The sequence below is a fragment of the Lissotriton vulgaris genome, unplaced genomic scaffold (genome assembly GCF_964263255.1).
Source record: "Lissotriton vulgaris unplaced genomic scaffold, aLisVul1.2 SCAFFOLD_1100, whole genome shotgun sequence".
NCBI classification, from domain to species: Eukaryota; Metazoa; Chordata; class Amphibia; order Caudata; family Salamandridae; genus Lissotriton; species Lissotriton vulgaris.
The window spans coordinates 71,920-96,043 of NW_028242031.1; the positions used below are offsets into that span (position 1 = coordinate 71,920).

At 44.4% G+C, this 24,124-nt stretch overlaps 1 pseudogene; it reads left to right on the top strand.

The window, feature by feature from the left end:
- The window catches only part of LOC147669092 (perforin-1-like), a 32,880-nt pseudogene extending 13,525 nt beyond the window's left edge, over positions 1-19,355 (top strand).
- The last annotated feature ends 4,769 nt before the right edge of the window (positions 19,356-24,124 follow it).

Consider the following 24,124-nt stretch of genomic DNA (forward strand, 5'->3'; position numbering starts at 1 on the left):
CACCAATTCCAATATCCTCAGTCACCTATTAGCCAGAGACTCTGCAGCATCTGTGCCATCTCTGTGTCCGCTCACAATGTTATTGTAAATTCCTTGGACGTGCTTCTCTCTGAAAATAATGTAATTTTTTTGGTCAGCCCAGCACAAACACATGCAGCAACTGCAAGACTTTCAATGCCCCATGCCAATTTTCTGTTTAATTGCATTGACCATTGACTTATTCTTGACATTGAACAGCACTTTTTAGTTTGCAACCCCATAAAACCAGAGCCAGAGCTACCACTAACAGAAATAACTCCAAAAATGCAATGCTTCCACTTCCCCTTTTCCATGCTTCCTGACACTGCTTGGCTCACCACTTGTCCTGCTATAAAAGTCAAAATTCTGCTCCTATCACTGTACCTGAAAGAATGTATATGGTCTCTTCTGTTTCTTTGCGCATCCCATGCAGTACTATCCTGTTAAAATGTTTCAAAAACTTTTTCCACATCCTCAAATCTACCATGACGCTGGCTGAAAGATACACCCTGCAATGAGGCATAGAACCCGGATAGTGCCAGCTCCAAAGACCTGCTAAAAGTTTTACCTGTGCTGTCTACTCTGCATGCAATGTTCAAATATCCTAGAAAAACCTTCACTTCCAGCACATGCACCTTCATTTTATTTAATTTATTGGTCTAGTTCACCAGCATTACTCTTTTTTTATCCTCCAAGAACCTCACCTCCATTCTCACTGAATCAATCTAGTTCCCCAAGAATCATATTACTGTGGTCGGCCTACCATTTTCTCCTCCACCAAAGGCACTCCAATATCTGCCATTATGCCTTTAAAACTTACCAGTATCTGCTAGCAGTCTGCTGAGCCACCTACTCCCATAAAAAACAAATTGTCAAGATAGTGTGTCTCTGCTGTCCTGCCTGTTTCCCATGGAAACATCCACTGCAAGAAAGAACTACACTTTTCAAAGAATGCACAAGAAACAGATCAAACCATTGGCAGGGCTTTATCCACACACCACTGGCCCTCAGACTGCATCACCAACAGGTCATGGTCATAAGGGTGCATTGGTAACAGTATGAATGCAGATTTAGAGTCGTTTATCGCAATGCCTTCCCCGACCCTTTCTCTCTAGATCAACTCAATTATCTCATCCACCAAAGAATATTTCACTGTTGTCAACTGTTTACAAATAAAGCCATAAACTGAACAGCCTTCTGGCCATGATAAGTATTGTATTATTGTAAATTAGCCCACTTCTTTCTTGCGTACAACACCAATTGGCAAAACAATCAAATTGTCAATAGGATTATCATTGGAAGGGCCCACCATCCTCACTTCACCAATCTCTTTCCAAAATTTATCTTTAACTACCCCCAGTTACTGCATTTCGGATTTTAAGTTCTCTGCCCACCTTCTAAACCATGGACCTGCATCACCCCGTCTAAAGCCGTTGTCAAAACTCTCTTGCAAAATTTCCATGTCGGCCCTCTTGCCATACTGTTGCAACTAGAACTCCAGCCTGTCCTTCTTAACAGGCATATTGTCTCTTTCCCATAGGTCTGTGAATAAACCTTTAATCCTATGGGGGCACTCCTCTCTTTATGTCTAGCATCCAACCTGAAAGCATACACAGAGGACCCTTCTCCTTCCTCCTCACTGCTCCTCTCCAACTGTGCTGTTAAGAGGGCCGGCGCTCTTCCCTTTGGGGCACCAACCGAGAAGGAATGGAGTCCTACTTCCTTTTCCTTCTTGCTGACTATCTGCTCACGCACTGACACCACTCTTAGGGTGACCAGGCGTCCCGGATTTGCCAGGACTGTCCTGGATTTTCACCAGCTGTCCCAGCAGATCTGGGCAATTTTGGCTCATGGCCAGGTTTTTTAGAGGTGGTCGACTGAAACCAGTGAGAGGCATTTTTGAGTGTTCCAAATCAGTGCTATTAAGCTAATAGGCAAGATACTGGTTTTAGAAATTACATTTTATTAATTTTCCTAGTGGCTCTTTTGTGTTTCTATGATGATAACAGCTGTCATTCTGTGTCGCTCCATTGATGTAAAATTGTAGTCCTTCTATTTTTGCAAAATGTCCCGGTTTTTGGTTCTCAAGATTTGGTCACCCTAAACACTCTCCTCTATGTGACACGTACAACTATTGCTGCTGTGCCTTGCCTACAACCCCTCATAAGCTGCAGATGCCACCCCAGCCTTCGGATTGCCCCTCCCCTACCTCTCACAAACATTTTGTCCCCTTTCCCACTCTCTTCCACGGGACCGTATGTCAAACTTTAATTGATTTTACATCCGACCACAATTCAGTAATTCTGTTGTGTTTCACTTATATGTGGATAAACAAATCAATTTTACTTTTTGCAATGTAAATATACATTAGAATCCGGAGGAGCATGTTTTCATAGTTCACAGCAATCATCTTCCGCATGTCTATTATTTAGAGGAGAGAACAACACTTAAAGTTGTCATTCCTTCATTATCATCTTTATATTTTTTTATTAAACCATACGAATAAAACAATACACATCCAATCAATTAAACACATATTTAAAAGTATAAAATACTAATTAGATGACATATTAAAAAGGTATGGAATTCCTGACATTACAATCTCTCTCAAGGAAAGTAGCAATTACATTTGTCTAAAATTCCTATCCGTTAACTCAAGTAATAGATAAGGTTTGTAAAGATTTTTAAACAACTACAAAACATAATAGAATACAAAGTTTATTGAATAGACATCAAATCACAAAAACAAGGAGGGAAATATATCTTTCGGCACTCAACCTTCAGCTGTATATAACAAACAATGTACAATATTAAAATTAAAAAATAATAATAAGAATCTATACCTTTCCTTTTGCATAAAAGTAACATAAGATTCATTCAAGGAGATTGTTTTCAACTGAGCATATGAACGCCTCTGCCACAAAAATGGCACCTTCTAGCTCTGTGACCACAGCAAGAAATTACATCTTTCAAGTCACACACAAAAAAACAGGACTATCATGACATATTTAAAAAAACACACAAATGAGGATCTGAAATTCCGTATTACCTCATCAGTACCGTACTCTGTTTGATAGTAACAAAGAGATTAAAGAAAACATATTAGGAACTTACTTAGAGATTGGCCAATGGGATACTTCCTCAAAATGTCACAGATATCCCATTTGGCCTATTACAAGGCCCTTATGCTGTAAAGCACTTCTAATACAGAAGATGTGACATCCGCTTCAACTCTTCGCCAAACTCTAAATAGGGCACTAAGTCACTTTGCCTGAAGTCACTAACAACTATATGAAAAAAATAATGAGTCTGACCATCTTTGAGAAGTTGCTTGCAATTTATGCCTTGCACCTCCCCGTAGCAGGGCCGGACTGGCCGTTGCGGGCATCAGGCATTTGCCCGGTGGGCCAGAGGGGTGGGGGACGGTTTTGTTGCCGCAGGGGGCCGCTTTTCTTTAAGAAAAGCGGGAGCCGTGCTTGGTGGCTAACAACCCCCTCCCCTCCCGTTCCCAGGGACGGTGGAGAAGCAACCTGCCAGGGCTGGTTGCTGTTCCCAGACTGCCCCTGCCCCGTAGTCCTTGACAATCTTAAGCCACTTTCCCCTGTCATGTCCCCTTGGCAGTCATTCTCCAGCTCAATCACCTCCCAGTAAGTTGATAGCTCTGCCCCATGACCATTTGCTCCCAATGCCACTTGTTATCCCTACTCCTTGCTCCTTCTGAGCCACCTTGGATCAATAAGTGTGTATGTGCTGTTTCTGTTAATTTGCTGTCCTCTATTGTACTGTATTGCAGCATTTTCTTTTTTTTTTTAACTTTTCAGAAGTTTATTTAAAAACAGTAACATTTACAAGTAAATTAGAAACATTTACACAAACGGGACCTTCTGACAGTTTTCCTCTAGACTGAGACACTTTTGTGGAAAGTGCCTCAGTCTAGAGGAAAATTGTATTGCAGCATTTATATAGAGCTAATTGAGATTGAAATTGAATAACATTTATATAGCGCATGGCTACCCGGAGGCATCCCAGCGCTTGCAGTAACAGCAATGAGGTGTCAGGCCAGATTAAGGAAACAGTAGTGTTTTTAGGGATCTGCCAAAGGAGAGATGATTGGGGTCTGCTCGCAGATGGTGAGGAAGGGAATTCCAGAGTCTGGCGGCATTGAGCGAGAATTGTCGACCTCCACTTCTCGTCTTCCTGATCCTAGGGATAGTGGCCAGGTTCAGGGTTTTAGATCGAAGACTTCTGTTGGGCTCATAGGACTGGATAATGTTGTGAAGAATGGGTGGGTCTGTTTTGAATAGAGATTTTTGGGCGACACATAAGGATTTGAACTTGACTCTCTCTTGGACAGGAGCCAGTGGAGAGACTTCAGAGAAAGTTTGGCCAACTGATGTTTGGAGGTGCCCAGTAAAAATCTTGCGGCCCGATTTGGGATGGTTTGTAGCCTAGAAAGGGTGGCTGCAGGTGTCCCCAGATAGAGCGAATTCGTCCAGCCAGGACAGGACGAGGACATGGACCATGATTTTCCTGGCCTGAAACGGCAGGAGAGGAAGAATTTTACAAATCATTTGCAGAACACCATAGCATGAGGCGCCCGTCTTCTTTGCCTGGGTTTTGAATGAAAGGTCTTGGTCTATCCAAACACCCAGACTCTTTAGCTGGGTCTTGGGAATGGGAGCCAGGCCTAGGGAGGTGGGCCATATTTCTTTTAGGTCAAGTGGATAGTGATTACCCAGGATCATGATTTCACTCTTTTCCCCGTTTAGTTTAAGAAAGGAGTTGCTCATCCAAGTCGCAATTTCTTCCAAGCAGGAACGCAGACAGGGAGAGGAGCTTTCCGCTCTATTGAGCCCAATCACCAGCTGCGTGTCATCCGCATAGGTGACTATGGGCCCGATGTAGGTGGCCCAATACCGATGGGTAACGGCCGAAAATACCGATTTTCGGCCCTTACCGATCGGTATCCAGCCATCGAGATGTAGGACGCAGAAAACCGTCCGAATCGGTATTGATACCGATTCAGTATAGTTACCAAATCGGAAATAATCCGAATCGGAAATACACCGAATCGGACCATGTACCGAATCGGTAACATACTGAATCGGTAAATATACCGAATCGGACCATGTACCGAATCGGTAGAGATACCGAATCGGTAGAGTTACCAAATCGGTAAATTACCGATTCGGACAGGCCAAAACTCTGATTGAGATGTAGGGAAGCACAAAAGTACCGATTTTGCCTCAAAATCGGTATTTCAAATTCGGTATTTACCATGGATTCCAATCAGGTGGTAACCAACTGCAACCTATAAAAATAGACCCAAAATGCAATGCAACTTGCAGGATGGCGGCATTTTATGTCATTGCAAGGCGGCTACGGCTACAGCAGGAAGGAGAGAGGGAATGGCAAAGAGAGGAACAGGTCTACAGACAGAGGATCACCCTGTTCATGCTCACAGAGGCAGAGATCCTACAGAGGTACAGGCTGGACTCAGACACCATTCTGGAGCTCACCAGGGACCTCAAACCACTGTTGGACCACCCCACCCCAAGGGCACACGCCATCCCGACGCACGTGCAGGTGCTATGCAGCCTACACCTGCTTGCGTCTGGCAGCTATCAAAGTGGAGTCGCTGCGGTAGGAGGGGTGAGCCAGAGCAGCCTGTCAAGGTTTTTCAACAAATTCCTTGACGCCATGATACAGAGGATGGACCAATACATATCTTTCCCTGCAACCCATGCGGAACTGGTACAAACAAAAGCAGACTTTTACCAGATGGCACGCTTCCCCCAAATCATCGGCTGCATAGATGGCACGCACATTCCGATTTGCCCCCCTGCTGACACTGAATACAAATATCGCAATAGGAAGTCTACGCACACCATCAATGTGCAGGTGATCTGCAATGCTAAGTGCACCATCACAGACCTGGTAGCAAAATTCCCAGGGAGTACCCACGACTCCTACATTTTTCAAAACAGCGGCATCTATGCACGGCTGACGGCTGGGGAATTTGGTGAAGGATACCTCCTAGGTGAGACACATCATCAGACCCCCATAACACAAAGTAGCAAAGTAAAGTACATGTATGCATGTGAGTAATGTTACCCCTTTTCCTTCTAGGCGACAGTGCATATGCCCTCCGCTCATTCATACTCACCCCCTACCTCAACCCCTCTACACCCAGCCAAAGGAGGTATAACCGGGCCCACAAAAGCACAAGGAATGTAGTAGAACGGACCTTTGGCATCTGGAAAAGCAGGTTCAGATGCTTGCACAAGAGTGGAGGTGCAAGGCAGTATACCCCCATCACCTGCTGCAAGATCATAGCTGTCTGTGCAATGTTGCACAACCTTGCGGTGAAGAAGGGTACTGAGGTGGAGTTGTCAGACTACGAGGACCATGACGACGACGTTGCTGTGCCACAAACACAACCTGCTGGGGTGTCTATGCCAAGTGATGGCAGATACAGACATGAGAAGATAACAGAAAACTATTTCTGAGTGAGTACAGATGCACAGACAGGCCAATGGATGTTGGAGAATTTTTTTTTAATAATGTTGGCACAACGTTACTGCACTGATGTGCAACAAATGAAATAAGGAAACAATATGTGGGAATGTAAATTGTCCGGGTTGCCTCACCCGCCCTGGCAGTCTTACTTCTTGCTGCGCTTAGCTCACCCACTTGGATGTGGCTCACCCCCTTCTGTGTGTCCGGCTGCCTCAGCGGAGCGCCTGGTGCTCCGGCGCGGCTCAGATACAGTGCTGGCTGGGCTGCTGCGGCTGCTGCTGTCCTCAGCCTCGCCCACGTCCAGGGCAGGATTCACCACTGTGTTAGATATAATTAGTGCCTCCATGGCAGTGGTGATGCGGGCCATGCCCCCGGTCACCTCTGCTGTGTTCTGGGTGAGGCAGTTCTCCATGTTAGCCCCACGGCGCCATAGCTGGGCGGTTGCTGCAGCAAGGCGGTTCATTGCCCGGTTCTGCAAGCGGGCATCCCTGCGCCTACAGTGCTTGTGCTCCTCCATCTTACTGCACAGCTAGGTGATGGCAGTAGTCATGCGCCCCAGTCCAGTCGCTATTTCCTTGTTGCTATCAACAAAACTCTTGAATCCCTGTGTCATCTCCCCCATCTGCAGGTTGTGCACCCGCAATTGGCGCTGGCAAGCCAGGATTGACTTTGCCTGCATCCTTTGGATCCGGACCATACTCCCCTCCAGCCCTTGGAATACGCTGCCCTCCCGTGCTGGAAGAGCACTGCTGGATGTGCGCAGCCTGCGCAGATTGCTGCTGCCCTGCTGTGTGGGCTGGTGTGCCACAGGTGTTGCAGGGTTGGTTGCTGGAGCCTGACCCGCTGCTCCCTCCATGATGTTTAATGGAGCAACGATGTTCCTCCTGGCAGGAGATGTGGCAGGTGCTGGGTGGGTCTGTGGGGGTGAGTTCTCCGGTGAGAACTGCAATGGGGGCGTAAGTGACAGTAGGGGGGAGTGGGGAAATGAGAGGGTATGTCCAGTGTCATCCTCATTGCCCACGGCACTGCTGTTTTCCTCCTCCTACTCCTGTGATGGTACACTGCTGCTTGGCCCTGCCACCGCACTGTCTGATGGTGCTGGTGCTGGAGCTTGTGTAGCTGCTGCTCCACCGCCTGATGGTGCCCCTAGGTATAAAGAAGCATTTGTGAACTGAGTGCTAATGTCTTACAGTCACTTCAATAAAAGCATTGCACATCTCATTTTCAATACTCTGAATCAGTTTTTAAGTTCATTTCATTTTGATTGTGCACTGGCTGTCAGGTACGCTCCACAGGATCCGGATGAAGATCATACAGCCCACCTCCAAACGTCACAAACCCTCTGAGTATAAGTTAACAGAGGATTTGAGCCATTAGGCGAGGGGTAAATACAAAATAATAAACAGGGAAGGTAAGGGAGGGGTCTGCAGGGGAAGGGAATATCTGAAACGACAAAAGGCACAAATATAAGAATACTGTTCCTTTCTATGATCTGACTACTCATATATTAGACATATGTAAACTGTATACCTGTGGATATAAAACAGGAGCTCTGGAAAGTATTTCTGTTATCCCTCTTTGGGTACTCTCGTCCTATATAATATATAAACACAGTGAGACCAGGAATCACAGACGCAACCAGAACAAATGTACCTAGTATGCTATAGCTCTCATACCTTCTACAAGAAGCAACAAGCTCTAAACAAGGGGTTCCTGGGATAGCATCCCACTATCTCATTCAACAAGGAGGACTGATAAGGACCAAAGAGGCGGCAGCACAGACAAGAGAAACGCAGAACACGGCAATGCGTGGGAAGCAAGAACCACAGCATTCCGCTCTGCCAGATCCTGTAGAATATCACACAGTCAGTTATCCACAGATATGGAATAAAGGAATCCAAAAGAAATAATGGCAGTTGTTGATAGTACTATCCACGGATAAATACTATTGAAACACAACCTTCTAATTGAAGTAAATACTGTCCTCACGGAAACACCCAGCAGAGAATGTCACAGTGCTCCATAGCAATTCGAATCCAGCAAGGGTTCAAAGACAAAAATAATCACAAGCAGCTTGTACTGGTGACACGCAGCGAGAAACACCACCGTGCACCCCTGAAGCCTCAGTGGCCTAGACTTGCCAATAGCGACTTGTAAAGTACACCCAGTCCAGGTCAACACGGTAACGTGTGGCTGGGAACCACTACGCTCCGCGCAAATGGCAATCACAAATCAAAACAATAACGCGCGCAGTTCCTTCACTGCACGCGACGAGCGAGACGGCAACGCGTAGCAGCCGCCACCGCGCTCCGCTCAATGACGGGGATAAACAGAACAGAGATCCTCTCCTACCTGCACGAGATCCAGCACGCAGGGGAATCCTCGAAGACCATACGGAACAGCAAGAGAAAGCTTCCCTCTCGCGTAGCACCAAACGCTGGAATAACACGCAACAGGAAGCGTGTCTTACTTCCTGATAAAGCCTCAGCCGAGGCTTCTGGGAAACGTAGTTTTTGAAGGCGATTGTACCAGGTTTTGTCATGCAGGCGCCAATGTAGACCCTGACACTGGCATTTTGCACTACATTAGCTGACTACATTTACCATGATGCATTGCTCATGTCTGTTGCTAGCAGTACTGGGCTGGGGTTTGGATGTGCATTGGGGCTAAAGGGGAGGTGTCTGGTAGGGTGTGTCATGCTGCGCATGTTTCTTACCTTTAGCTGTAGCTCTGGATGAACTGTCCAGGTCCCCAACTCCCACCACACTCTCGCTCTCAATGGTCCTGGACACAAGTTCCTCAAGGTCAGTGAGGGGTGGCGCCGGGTTCCTGCCTCCACCTGTCAGTCCTGCCTGCTTGTGCAGCTCGGCCAGTTATCTCTTGGTGAGGCTGCGAATGTCATAAAACCTCTTCTTGAGGTCGTCCAGGCTCCTGGGGGTGACACCAACTGCGTTCACCCTCGCCTCGATTGCACTCCACAGCTTCCTCTTGGTGCTCTCTGGGACAGTGAGGGACAGCCTCCCAAACAGCTGCCTGTGGACCCTCACCACCTCCTCCACCAAAACTTGCAGCTCCATGCTGCTGAACTTGGCCTTCCGCTTACGCTCAGCCTTCTGGCTCTCAGAGCTGCTTGCCATTTCCACACAGATCTGGATAGTGCTACCACTGCTGCTCACTCTGAATGCTCAGCTCAGGCTGCCTCTCCAGAAAGTTCTAATGAGTTGCACCTGCCTGGGTAGCCACTCCCTGCTAGGGTGGGGGAGGGTCGTTCCACCTCATTGGCTGTTGGCATTAGTTTCACTTTTACTTGCTCGCCGATTCCGTAGTTACCGATTCGGTATTTACAATGCATTCCTATGGGCCTTTTGGCCCATGGGGGTGTATTGCAATTACCGAATCGGTATTTGCCGATTCGGTATTCGCCGATTCGGTAATTACCGATTCGGTACATAACGAATCGGTAAGTATCGAAACACGATACTGATTGCTACCGATTTGGTATTTTACCGCTTTTTTTATCTACATATCATTTTCCGATTTCAAAATACCGATTTGGTAAAAATCGGTAAATGGGTTTTACCTACATCGGGCCCTATGTGTATTCCAAAGGGAAGAACTGCCTCTGCAAGAGTGCAGGTGTACACATTAAATAAAGTAGGGCTCATGAAGATCCCTGAGGCACTACACAGTGAAGGGGTGTAATTTTGGAAATCACCTCATTTTTAAACACTTGGAAGGATCTATTATCTAGGAAAGAATGGAGCCAGGCCAGGGCAGTTCCAGTGATACCTAATTTACTGAGCCTATGGATTAAGATCCGGTGGTTTACAGTGTCGAACACCGAGCTGAGGTCAAGAAACAGGACCACTGCGGTGTTGCCGGAGTCTACTATTTTCCTTGATTCTTCCACCACTGAGAGCAGAGCTGTTTCTGTACGGTGTAGTGAGGGGAAACCTGTCTGTGTCTGATGGAGGAGATTATGGGTCTCTAAAAATGAGGATAGTATTGAGTTAAAATATTTTTCTGTGATTTTGCTTATCCCTGGAAGCAGGGAGATGGGGCAGTAATTTCCTAGAGAGGAAGGATCAAGGCTGGGTTTCTTCAGCAGAGCCTTTACCATGGCTTCCTTCCACGAGGGGGGACCACCTCTGAGGAGAGTGAGGTGTTGATTAGATCTAAGATCACAGGGGAAACCACGCCTACCACCTGTATCAGTATCCATAGCGGGGCAGGGTCTTTGGGTGATCCACTTTTTACCTTGGAAAGGAGACTTTCTAATACTGGCATTTCCATTGCCAGAATTGTATCCAAGATGGAATGATTTTTACTGAGTGGAGGGGCTGGGGAGTCATTTATCACAGGGGGAAATGAGGAGAAGATGGTTTCAATTTTAGCTGAGAAGAATTCTGTTAATTTGTCACTCTATGCTCTTGAGGTATCAAGAGTGACGGGTGGGGGGGGCTTTTGAGAGAGTTTTAACATTGCTGAAGATCTCACGAATGGAATTAGGTGCAGCTAGGATTTTATTTTCATAATAGGCTGCCTGTGCTGCTCTGATTTCAGCTTTGTAGAGGTGGATACTTTATCTATATTTTTTCTTTGTGTCCGAGGAAAAAGTCTTCCTCCAGACTCTCTCCAATTGTTTGCAGTTCTGCTTTAGGCCCCGTAGTACTGATGAGAACCAAGGTTTTTCGGTGTTTGCTGTTTTAATTTTCATACTTTTTACGGGTACAAGAGCACCTAACGATTTTTGAAGCCAATTATTAAAGATGTCATTGGCCGTGACCACATCTACGGAAGAGGCCGGTTTAGTTTCTTCTAAAACTGTGGTCCATTGTTCCATTGAGAGTTTGGACCAGGCCCTTGTTTTAGAATAGGAGGGGGTTTTACAAATTGCTCTGTGGGGTGGTGACCACGTGAAAGGTATAAGAAAATGGTCTGACCATGGGACAGGTATAGGTTTCCCCCCTACTAGGTCATCCAAATTTAAAAAGATAGGGTCTAATAAATGACCCTTTGCATGGGTGGGTTCACTGATTTTTTGTAGAAGTTGGAAGACAGCTAAGTCCTTAGTGAGTTCAGTTGCCGATGTCTGTAGGGAGTCATCAAAATGCAGGTTAAAATCCCCCAATATGGAGAAGTTAGCTCAAGAGCTAGCTAAGTTTGCCGCTAGGTCTGGCAGTGATTTACAGAAATCCACTGAGGGACCTGGGGTTCAGTATAATAGAATACCTGAGAAAGTGAGGGCTGGGGACTCAATAGAGAAAGCGGTGTTCTCACAATCTGGGGCAGGGCTGCTCATCATTTGGCAGGTTAGACCGTGTTTGTAGATAATGGCTTTCCCGCCCCCCTTCCCTACGGGACGGTCCAGCCTCATGATGGAGTAGCCGCTGGGCAGGGCCTGGACGAAGTCAGGATCGGAGCTAGGGGTAAGACATGTCTCTGTAAGAAACAAAACTTCAGGTGATTCTTCTTCGAGAAGAATGGAGATTTCAACTGTGTGTCTAGGCAGTGATCTACAGTTCAATAAAAAAAAATGTGTATTTCTGTGGGTTGATTAGAGGGGGTTGATGGTCTATAGTTAGGTTGAAACTGCAGTGTGAGCATTTAAGCGGATCATTAGAGAGTGAAATGGGCTGCTTGCATGTTCCCCTCATTGGACCTGCTAGGCAGCGTAGTTCGTCCGAGCTGTACTGTATCCGCTGACTAGTGCGAGGGGCAGGGTCTATTACTCCTATGTGGGGTGCTCAAGCACCTATCCATGGGGATAGCAAGCTGCACTTTGTAGGGTGTATGGATGGGAGAGTGTTGTTTTTGGTTTTAGTCTATATTGGAAGCATTTTCATGTCATAAGTGATGACCACTGAGGTGCAGTTATCTGTTATGCGACACAGCGCCTGACCTTGTGGTGATTGAGCATATTTGAGAGATAGAGGTGCAAAATATAATTATAATAGGGACTACCAGCTTAACCATGGAGGCATAGGGGTGCTGTGTGCCTGTACCCTAGAAAGGAGGAAAATCAGAGAAGACCCAGTAATGCATACAGCAAAAAGCACCAGACAGAGATGCTTTCAAATGCATAAAAGAATACCAAAAGAGCACAGATGGGAGAATAGTGACATAAGCAGAAGCCAAGCCAATTTCATTTTATTTATTTATTTATTTTAAAGACAGAAACACTGTTTACTAATGAACTACAATGCCCAGTGAAGGGGAAATGATGTGGACGAGCTATCAAGGCTGGCAACCTGAGCAGGAACTACACAAACTTTAAAAGGCTCAGAACCCACCCACTCTTGCTATGGTGGAGGAAGTTAAAATATTGAGCAGGGGTTCAAGCTTCAAGTATCTCTTAGGCTCTTGAAAGTGGATGACTCTCAGTCGAGTGAACCATAGTTAGGTCAAACCCTAATAGGTGGACACCCATCACAAGTGAGGGTGAGACGAAGTGTGTAGTAGGTTGCTGCCCTGACGTTGCAAGAGCACATTGGCTTCCCTCAAGTTACTATGATGTCCATGCACAATACATTTCTTGGATCCCCTAAACCCTTGTTCTTTCTACTTTACCTAATGAGGCATCCCCTTGACCTTCTAGAATTTCATCCCAGAACAACCCCCACTTCCATTATTAGAGGGGAATAATATTTCAGGGTAAAAAAAGAGCAGATGAATGAAGACTTAACCTGCTTTGATTATTCTGGCTGGAACAGCAGCATGGCACCAAGTCAGTAGTTCTTGATTTGTTCAATTATAGTTGCGCTCTTCTCTGACCTGTGAGTCCCAGGAAAACACATTTTATATATGCCTCCACAAGTTAACTTCCCTTTTGAGCTCCTTTCTATGGTCCAGTCCCGTGCTCAACCTACTCATTAGCACCCACCTATTAACTCTGCTTTCACTTCTAGCCAAAGGCCTTTGAACTAACACAATAGTAGTCAATATGTGATAATTCCTGATCTGAACAATTCACAATTCAACTCATGTGAGTGCCGGCTATAGCCAGCAGTCTGTTGATTCAGTCTACGGGATACTGCAGCCTCAGTCTGTCCTGGAAGAGCAGAGCCTTTGCATGCCTTGTTCATTGAAGAACTCTGGGTTGGGCCATCTAATGATCCCACCCACAATGACCCTTAGTTCTTCTTACCTTTCTTCTCTCAGCATACATTACCCCTGTTGTGGGCAACTTTAAGCTCCAGAAGAAAACAATGTTCAAGTTCAACCAGGTTCACCACACCTTTCATGTCAGTCATGGGCAGAAAAATGAGAAATGGTTTTGATCCCCTCAAATGTCAGCTGGGAGCCCCTTAGTGTGCAGATCCCAATGTCAGAAATGTACACAGGCAGTGCCACCACAGTCTTTGCAGGTCTAATTACAGTGCTTTCCCCGATTCTAAATGGAGCGTGGAAACCAAGAGCTTGTCAGGACATAAACACTGGCAATTTATGGGGTTGGCCCTGCTCTGTCACCACATTGCTCAATAAATGTATGAATTCACTGATGAGCAAGCACATGCTTGAGTCCATATTTAGTGTGCCACACCAGTGTTGAATAAACGTTCTGCACACCTCTCAGACTGCACACATTTTTACTTTATTAAACATGAAAACACAAAACAGTAGGGCAGGTTTGGTCAAAGACGCTGCTTGCCCTTACATACATTTACAATCTGTTCTTATAATTTCATGAGCTATTAAATAACTGTGTTGCTTGTAAATTCAGTTCCTCCATTCAAACAACACTTAATTCCCAGTTTGAGCAAACAGCAACTTTTGTCACCCTTAAGCGAATACTATGACCTTTCTAATGTGAGCACCATCTAACTCCTTGTAAGCATCCATCACTGGCAATAATATTTTCTTTGCCTTTAGGGCTTGAGTGAAACCTAAATGTGACCAAAATAAAAGATGTTCTCGGGTGTCAGCCCTTTCTTTGTCAAACCACTCTGCCCTATATAATGAAGGGTACTAAAGACTTTTGTGGTCCTCAGCAAACATCCCATGTGCCCCAGCCATTCTTCTGGCTGTGTCACTTCCTTTCACTCTGTCTCTCTCAGTCCTACCCCCACATTTTCTTTAAAAGTCAGGATTAATAAAATCTGGACACTGTATGGCCACCAAGGCACTATTTACCACAGGCCCTACCTCTCAACTTATACTTTGTTATTCATGTATAGAATTGTCTTCTTAACACGTCCATAGTCGTCAGGTGCCTTGGACATCTTTCAGGATTAGCCCGAGAGGAGCTACTGGTAACTAGAGGTGGGTGAACCAAGAAATAAATGTAAATATGGGGGTCACAGTTCCTAGAGAGGAAGGAAAAAGGAGTATCTATAAAGTTGGGCAGACTGTGAGGGACAGTCAAAGAGACTGTTTCATGTTGCCCTCACATATGCCGAAGGATGTCATGCTTCATTATAGGCCAGTTGCTCTTCATCTGGCCGGCACTGCAATGCCCTACGGGTCCCCAGAAGGGTCACTTTAGCAGAGATCTTTTGTTTATGCTCTTTTGATGAGTGCATGGTATGTCTTGTTGGGGTGGTGTGGAGTGTTGATGGGGAGTGAGCTAAAACTAATTAGGGATATTGATTAAACCTTTAATATATGGATTCCCATGTCAGGTTAAAAACCTTAAAAGTTAGTGAGGCTATAATGTGCCCTAGTAGTATGGTTTTGTTTCTCTTGTTCGGATCAACTTTTGGTCAACATGTTTTGTGCCCCTGGTGATCAAAAATGGTCCATGGCACTTCTTAAGGACCTTAAATATGGGTGAGATTCCAACCCCACACTTTTGTCAAAAAGTAGTAACCTAATAGTGGTACCTACTTGTCTTATTGTTGAATGCCCATCCTAAATTGAGGTACAACTCCTGGCACTGACTTTGTGACCCCTGGCCTCAGAGGTAGCAAAATCAGTGGCAGAAACTTAGGGGCAGCTCGCTCTTACAGGTGAGTGAGAATAAATAAGCGTGACAGTGAGTGGGAAGAGAGGTAAAATATGAGGAGTGCAAGTGAGTGTGTGTGCAAATGCATGATTGCATCAGAGTAAGAGTGAATTTGAGTGAGCGTGGGTGTGCCTGAGTCCCTTTTAGTGATAAGTGATAGTGAGTGAGAATTATGGGATGAGAGTAAGAGTGAGTGACAGCGATTGAGCGAGTGTAAGCTAGTTAAAATGAAAAGGTGAGAGTAAGTGAGAAAGAATGTTGAGTTAGGGAATGTAAATATGCGTGAATGGGAATGCAGTAAAATACTATGCTTGTGACTCTGCCACTTGCTCTGGCATAGTGGACACAATTCTTGTCTAATGGAGGCACAAAAGACAAGATACTGGTGCTGGCAATCCTTAGCATGACAGGCACTTATGACAAACTGCTGGCATTTGGAGATAATTCTCGGCTAATGGCAAATCACTGGTACTGACAACTAGAGGTAATTTGCACTGCAGGCAGTTCTTGGTATAATGGTAACATTCTGATACTGGATACTAGAGGTAATTCTTGGTACATAGGGCAGCCGTGGAAATATGCTGGTGCTGGCACACGTGAGGAAATTCTTAGCATGGGGCTCCCATGGCAAAATACTGCTACTCAACCAAATCTGGAGTGGAGTCTCACTCCAGTGCCGGACGCACAGCTGAATCAGAGACTTCTGACAAAAGATTTCACACATTTATCCACGTTTAGTATTGATTAATTCCTTGTATTTCAACTTCTTTATCAATTTTGCTCATCTCAGTTCATCATGTCACATGAGGGACAAAGCATATTTTTAACATCTAATACATCAGATATGCCTATCCAGGCCTTTTTCTGAAGCAAGAATTAATACGCAAATCATCCTTAGAGAAAAAAGTTCTCTAAAATGCATTTCGGGCATATTTTTTGCCCTTCGTCAGGGGTTTCACTAAAAATAAAACAACATTGACATTTAGATTGTATATCCAAAACATAATATGTGCAAGCAACAATGTTACTCCCAACCCCTTATCGTGATTTTAACTTTACCCCATAATCCAGGCCAGGGAAGGTTGAACAAGTAGTGATGTGAAACAGGGAATCATTGGAGCACGGGCACCTTCTGAAATGTGGTATTATGGGAGTTGCATGCAGGAAGAAGGATGGAGTTTGTATACATGGGGAAGGAGTAGGTAGAGTGTTGAAGTGAGTGTGAGAGCAAGAAGAGTGGGAATGAGCCGCTACCGACAGTGGTTACTAATACTGGGGCATGTTAACGTTGCTGGGAGAGTGGACTCATTTCACTGGGGTTTGGTATAAGTTGGTGGGGACCAATTTTGGAGGGTTATTAACGGTATATGGAAAGTGAATAGGGTCAAGAGTAAGCAATTTGGAGGAAGTTTGTTTGGTTACCGGGTAGCGTGTAATCATGCAACTAGAGGGATAACGTTGATTATGGGGTAAAGTTAAAATCACGGGAAGGGGTTGGGAGTAACATTGTTGCTTGCAAATATTACGTTTTGGATATACAATCTAAATGTCAATGTTGTTTTATTTTTAGTGGAACCCCTTACGAAGGGCAAAAAATATACCCGAAATGCATTGGGAAGAACTTTTTTCACTAAGGCTGATTTGCGTATTAATTCTTGCTTCAGAAATAGGCCTGGATAGGCATATCCGATGTATTAGATGTTAAAAATATGCTTTGTCCCTCATGTAACATGATGAACTGAGATGAGCAAAATTGATAAATAGAAGTTGAAATACAAGGAATAAATCAATACTAAACATGGATAAATGTGTGGAATCTTCTGTCAGAAGTCTCTGATTCAGCTGTGCGTCCGGCACTGGAGTGAGACTCCACTCCAGATTTGGTTGAATGTCTACACGTGGTAACAGGGCGGATCACGAACTGGGCTGCACGCTAAAAAGATTAAACTGAGTACATTTTGTGAAATTAGAATAACAGGTGTGCACTTGGACACCCTCTTTTTTTAAAATACTGCTACTACCACATAGTAGGAAGTTAGTGTCATGAGGAAGGCCAACCATGGCATGTTACATCGGGCAAACATAACAAAATGTTGTCCTGACACACTGAGGTAATATTTGACATCAGGTTTACTCATGGTATTTGGATGGCATTAAGGGCAACATTCTGACATTCTGGCATTCTTTTTGGCCTAAGAGGGCACCCATTAGAACATGCTGGCCCTGGCACTGTGGGCAGATGGGGGTATCCATAGCATATTTTGAAACAAATGGGGCCAACTCCTAGGGAATGTGAGGTTTTATTGGCTTCTCATTCTATGAAAGGACTTGAATATTTAAGGAGTGTCCTTTCAGAACCTATGGCTTTTTTAAAAAAATGGGGATAATTGTGCTGTAAAATGCAGTTTTTTATCCCATTATTCTGGATATTTTCTTTGTGGCAGAATCCTCTGAACCCTCTTAGAAGAGGCCTGGCTCACTTGCTTCATTCACTTGCTGCAATTCAGGTCAACTATTACCCCCAGTACTTTCAAAAGCATGCCTCCAGCTTAATGTAGATGTTATCTAAAATAGACATATGTCTGTGTTATTTTGTTATATTAATCATGCAGTTATTATGGAACTTCAATGAAGCAATGACACTTACTGTGATGTCATCAGGGTTACAGTCATGTGATATGACCTGAGAAAATTCCAGGTCAAAGAGCATGTGATGTCACAAGTTATGTCTTTTCTGCATGCTGTTGCAAAATGTTAGATAATGGCAGTATTCTTTTCTTTTATAGATATCGAGTGCACGATTTTCCAAAGCCATCGCAAACATTCTCCGATCAACTGAAACTGCTCCCGAAAGTATACAACTCCATAACCCACAGTCGATTCCGAAACCTTATTGACATCTATGGCACCTATTACATGAAGCAAGTGCGGCTAGGGGGGAATTGTCAGTGAGGTCACAGCTGTGAGAACCTGCGAGGTTACCCTGGATGAACTCAGCACTGAGGAGGTAAAGGACTGCCTGGGGGTGGAGGCCTTGCTGTCAATCAAGGCTGTAACTGCTGGGTCGGTAATCAACAAGTGCAAGAAGCTTCAAGAACAGAATTTGCCCAAATCGAAGTTCTCTGAAAAATACATGGACAGGAGATCTGATATTGTTGGAGGAAGTTTGGATGCACATATTGATCTCTTGTTCCCCAAAGACAACCAGGTCAGCCCATATGAGGACTGGATAATGTCCCTCAAGGGAACCCCGGATGTCACAACTTACTCCTTAGCAGCACTCCATGAACTAGTGCCCTACGGGGACTCCAGGAAGCAACCTCTGAAGAAGGCCATCACCGACTACATTATTGAGAAGTCTCTCACGAAAACCTGTGCTGCCTGTCCCAGAGGGGCCTCCCCCGATCCAAGGATGAAATGCAACTGTGTCTGCCCATCCAGCAGCCTCCTTTCCATTGGCTGCTGTGCCAAGAGGAGGGGTCTGGCAACCATGACTGTGGTGGTGGTAGGAGCCAATGGTCTAAAAGGGGACGCTGCAGGGAACCCACCCGATCCATACGTGAAGGTCTTCTATGATGGAAAAGAGTATCGCACAAAGTGGGTGAAAGATAACGCAAACCCTCGCTGGAACGCAGTCTTCCCGATGGGGACGGTAACACTTTCTCCAAGCAAGCAGCTTTTACTTGAAGCCTGGGATAAGGATGTCACCTACGATGACAACTTGGGAAGCTGTCGGGTGGTGGCTGATGCTGCCCCCGGTGAGCGACCAATGACATGCTATCTAAAGAAAGGAAATTTTCAGTTCATATATAGGATTGAGTGTGGGCCGCACCTCACTGGGTCTTATTGCACTGACTACCAGCCTTCTGTGTGAGAAGATTCTGGGGGCACTATTAAAAATCTGTCCTTCAATGAATGTAACCTGTAATGTAACCTTCAAGTAATCAAAACAGTCCCTCCTTTGAGACATAAAACAAGTTTTTACCTTCTTTCTTGATCTTTGCTAGGGTGCCAGCCGAAGATAAATAGCAGTAACAGATGCATGGAATATGCTGAAAATCCTACTTTTGGAGTCTGTGCCATCTATCATTAGCTGGGGAAAACTGGCAATGCTATTTCCCCATTGATTAATTCAGTGCATTGACTGTCTTTCAAGGAAATTGTGTAATGCGAATTTCAAACACCTGATAATCTGCATTACTAAGGAAATAATTATCATTCATTATTCATAGCGGGAGCTCCTAATAGGGTTAAAACACCACATTTCCATTTGGCCTAAAAAAATTGAGGTATTTGATTCCTTTCCATACCTGGGGATCTTTTTTGATAACAAGCAATCCTGGAACAAACTAGTGGTAGCAAGGGCCCTGGGTATGGAAAGAGGAACCCAAGCCACAAAGGGTTTTGCCAAAAAATTAGGCGCCAGTTCTCTTAATATAATAAAAAACAAATGCCAAGCCAAAACTAAGGCGGCACCAACCTACGGGGCCGGAGTGTGGGGAATGGCCCAAATTGATCAATTGTAGATAGTGGAAGACACCTTTTTTAAGACCAGGGTCTCGCTACCACCTTCAACATCTAAGTACATCTTGCATTTTGAATTGGGCCTCCCATATTTGTCTGACTCTATTAGAAAGGCACCCATCATGTTGTGACACTCGATTTGGAGAAGGGTCACCGTCAGCTTAACCCAATGTGTAATTGGTGATTGCCTGGTGCTCAAGGGCCATAGCAGGATTAACTGGCTCAGATATGTGAAGAGGGAATTGAAAGCAATTGGACTGGGAGACCTCTTTAGGGACCCAACAACCTGTATCAAGGTCCCTAAACAGAAATTATTTAACCTCTTTTTGCCGAAGGCCAACCGTGATCACAGGGAAAAGAACAGGCATTCCCAGGCACTTGCAGTCTATGATTAAATTCCACCAAGACCAGAGGAAGGCTACTGTTACCTTTCTGTTACAGTAGCCCAACACATATTTATTCTGCTGCGCTTTCGCCTGAATCTAATCCCCTTGATGTTGGGGTTCAAAGAAAAGAGGTACAAGCAAGCAGATCTAGGTCCCTGCCCTTGTGAAGACTGTTCACCACAGTCCGACCTTTTTTGTAAGTTTTATCTCAATGAAAGGAAATGGTTCCTCCTTCCAATTTTAAGGTGAAAAAATGTTTTGCAATGCAGAGTGGCACTGCATTTTCTGAAAGCTCTTTCGGACCCCCATGTCCGTTATTTTGTAGCTTACTTTTTATGGCCCTGTTGGAGGAATAGAAGGGCCAAGGATTTGTTATCATGGAATATGAATCTTAATCTCAACAAATTAAATTGTATAGAGGGTTTTGGTTTTAATATAGCCTTATAGCCCGCCGTAGAGGGCTATGCCAGCTATTAAAGGCCCTCTCCAGCGTTAAAGGCCCCGAGCCAAAGGCGAGGGCCTTTAACAAGGGAGAGGGGCTTTAACAGCGGTATAGCCCATCTACGAAGGGCTATAAGGCTATTAGAACATTCAGTCACTAGAGGACAGAATGTTCTAACAAAAAAAACAAAGCCTTTTGGGAGCGTGAGGAGATTGGAATCCCGTCAGGTTCCCTGAAGCCTTTGTTCGCAGCCAGAGCTGTGAACAAAGAAACATTGGAATGTTGGAGCTCCAGGCTTATACCAGCCATTATAAGCCCGGAGCACTCCATTGTTTTCAATGGAACTCCCAACATTCCAATGTTCTAATATAGCCTTATAGCCCGCCGTAGAGGGCTATACCGGCTATTAAAGGCCCTCTCCAGCGTTAAAGGCCCCGAGCCGAAGGCGAGGGCCTTTAACAAGGGAGAGGGACTTTAATAGCGGTATAGCCCATCTACGAAGGGCTATAAGGCTATTAGAACATTCTGCCGCTAGAGGACAGAATATTCTAACAAGAAAAAAACAAAGCCTTTTGGAAGCGTGAGGGGTTTGGAATCCCCTCAGGATCCCTGAAGCCTTTGTTCACAGCCAGAGCTGTGAACAAAGAAACATTGGAATGTTGGAGCTCCAGGCTTATAACAGCCATTATAAGCCCGGAGCACTCCATTGTTTTCAATGGAGCTCCCAACATTCCAATGTTCTAATAATGATTTTAAAAGGTTTAATAATGTTTTTTATAATCGTTTTATGTTTTTCTAGCTAATGAGTTTTACTGTGATTTAATTGATGAATTTGTGCTTTTATGATCTGTCTGTACATAGATCGAATACAGATTTATATTGAAATTGAAATTGATTAGACGTGTGTCTCTAATTCCTGGACTACTAAAGTAAACTTTCAACTAAATGATATAATGATATAAACTGGGAAGTGTGAATTATTTGCGCTTTAAAGACCAGAAGACAACAAACTGTTAAAAATGTCGTTAAGGCTCCGAAAAGTAAAATCTCACAAGACCAATTATTGTAATAATCAGAGACCATCGGAATTCCTGACAAATTCATAAAAGTCAGCTTTAGAGGGATCTACTTTACTAGAATTTTGGCAAAAGACTATGGAGCCAGACAGAACTGATTTAAGGTCGCAAGAAGCAAACAAGGACAATTCTAAGTAGAGTTCTAAGCTAGGAGAAAACCATTCATAATGACCCCCCCCCTCTCTTAGCATCAGAAATGGAGCCACTCAATATGTGGTACTTATTGCAGCAGGCGCAGGGGGAGAGGGGAGAGGGGAGAGAGAGAGAGAGAGAGAGAGAGAGAGAGAGAGAGAGAGAGAGAGAGAGAGAGAGAGAGAGAGATCTTGTTTAAATTGGGCCCGAATGCAGAAAACTCAAACTCCTGACCTAAATATGATATATATTTTTTTTAATAATTTGGGGCCTGGTAATTCTGAACTGTGAGTCACTTTTCCTTCTGCAGGGAGTAGATTCTCCAGGGTGAACATTTGGGCAGGCTTTTCACCATTAGCGTGCCACAATTTAAGGCCCTGCCACATACCTTTCCAAGCCCTGCGAATTTCGGAAATTTCAGATCCCAGGGTCCGTGTTATGCATTGTCATTGTTTGCGCCCTGCGCACCTTATAAAAGGTGCGCTGGGCGCAATAACAATGCACACTGATTAGTAGCACCTTGAAACCGCAAAGGGTGATTTGGAATACTTTGCAAAGCAAAAAGATAACATAACATCCCTGTTTGCAGAAAGTGTGCCAAATATCTGCTTTGGGTTTGTAAGGCAAGGACTTGTCTGATGATACAGGATTTTACTGCAAAGGAAAGTGAAGGCTGTCAAAGTGATAATTTGCATTTATATACGAACTTAACAAGGGCCCGATTCACTAACTTCATTTTGTGGTGCATAAAGTGTAATACTCATGTTGGTTTAAGCAATTCATAAACCAACGATCTTACCTCTCCTCACTTATCTGTACAAAGATCTCTGCCACAGTGGGAGAGATCTGCGTGTATATAGGTATACAAATTAGTAGTACTCTTGGAAGTGACCAGAGATAGTACCTCTCGGAAGAGCTAGAACGATAGCGAAACATGTGTCAGGGGTTGTTTTGAATGAATTCCATTTTGGCTTGGATGGGGTTTTACAAATCCAAAGCTGTAATACTGTACCTGGAGTGGTAAATGGCTTTTGTCACTTTACACCTCAGCTGGGATGGCACTGTGCTAATCCTTTCCTTAAAGACTTTGCTGTAGAAATGGCAAAGGACTTTAAATATGCCAATTAGAAGTATGCCAATTAGACTATGATTAAAGCGAGCATAGGAACCTTACTATTGGTTAGCAGGTGTAAAGTAAAGTGTTACAAAGCCAGAAAAACAGACAGGGCAAATATTAAGGTGGGGTATCATAATACAGAGAAGAAAGAAGAGAAGAAGAAGAACAAGAAGTAGTAATACAGTGGAAATTCATGTCATCAGAGGGATGACATTTTGATTCTCAGTTTACCATTCAACCAGCTGGGCTAATGACTGTTTCACTGAGATTGTCCATGTTGTTTGCATATATTCTTAATAGTTAACTTCAGGGTCTGAGGATTACTCTGTCATAGACAACTCACATGCATAACCTTGCACAATCCAAAGATACAAGCAGTTAGTGCCATAGGGATGCAGTCTCACCTTGCAGTGACAATAGATGCCTTGATTTCTGTGGCCAGATAGGGCTGTTGTTGAAAGTTCAAGTCAACCTTTCAAATGCCTCTCTTTGACACAGACAAAAAGGTTGAGATCACCATGGCTTGTAGGCATATGATCTTATTGTTTTCTTTCTGGATGAATCATGAGGCCATGCTTCAAGATGTAGTTGTGAATTGGCTCCTCTGTGAAGTCAGTTATCCTGGTTCTGTCCAGCCGCCCGAATGTGTGCACTGCTGTTGAACATCATTTATACCATTTGGGGTGTCATTGCTGTCACCTACTGCCTGACTAAGTCTTATAAATGTAGAGCCTAGTTTTGGCGACCTAGAGTGCTTTCCTTAGTATTGCTGTGGAGCACTCAAAAACATCAATGGTCTGAGGCCGCACTGGAGTTACTTTCTGATAGATGAAGCTTAAACATGCAGGAAAGTTGTTGAAGCTTTCCCCAAATTGGAGGACTTGTTTGTGGACAAGATTCCAAAAGAATGAATAATTTAATCAGCGCAGGTATGACTACTTATATTGCACAGTTAGGCACAGCGAT